Genomic DNA, 920 nt, shown 5'->3' with positions numbered 1-920 from the left:
AGGTCCTGGAAGGATGTGGAAGAAGTTGTGGTAATGAAATCAGAGTAACCAGGGACAGTGGACTATACAGGGTCCGATGGCCACCCCATCCTTTCCTTTCTGAGTCCTAGCCACTACCAAGCCAACACAATCAGTCAACAATTCATGTAGATATCTTCTCTGGGTTTTTCAAGTTTCTCTCCTCTTCTCCATCACCAATGGCATGTCCTCAGCCATTCATTTCCTTAAAATAAAAATTTTAAAATTTTAAACTCCATTAAATCCTTCTGCTTTAGCTTCTCAGCACTGTTGTAACAGAAGTACCCCCATTGTGACTTTAGAGAACAGAAAATTATTTTCTCATAGTTCTGGACGCTAAAAGTCCAAACCAGGGTCTGGGCATGGAGGTTCTTTTCTTGTCAGTAGCCCTGGTGTTTCTTGATTTTTGTTGAACCTCACATGACATCTGTCTTCTCCAGTATGTGCTTGCCTCTGCATCTAATCTTTCTCTTTTTTAATTATTCCTAAAAAAGAGATCAGATTTAGGGTACACCCTACACTAGCAAGGCCTTATTAACATAACAAAGCAAACCCTGTATACAAACAAGAGCACATCCATAGGGATAAGTTAGAATAGTAATATGATTTTGGTGGTTATATCCATAACACTATCCTTTACATCCAGGTAGAGAAATCTCTCCAACATGTAATTCTGATTGTGTAACCTCCTCCTCATGTCCCCACCTTTCGCATCTATGCACATGCATGCACATGTGCATACACACACACATATATGCAAACACACACACACCCGCACCCTTTCAGTATCTTCCCATGAACGTTGGAATAAAGTTTCAATGCCTCCTTTTGTCTCAGGTCTGTAGTAAGTTGGCATCTGCCGCTCTTGAGTGCTCACCCAGTAATTTTCCTTCTGGCCATAT

The sequence above is a fragment of the Orycteropus afer genome, unplaced genomic scaffold (genome assembly GCF_000298275.1).
Source record: "Orycteropus afer afer isolate SDZICR_OR568_19922 unplaced genomic scaffold, OryAfe1.0 scaffold00316, whole genome shotgun sequence".
NCBI classification, from domain to species: Eukaryota; Metazoa; Chordata; class Mammalia; order Tubulidentata; family Orycteropodidae; genus Orycteropus; species Orycteropus afer.
Note: the sequence above shows the minus strand (reverse complement) of the source record.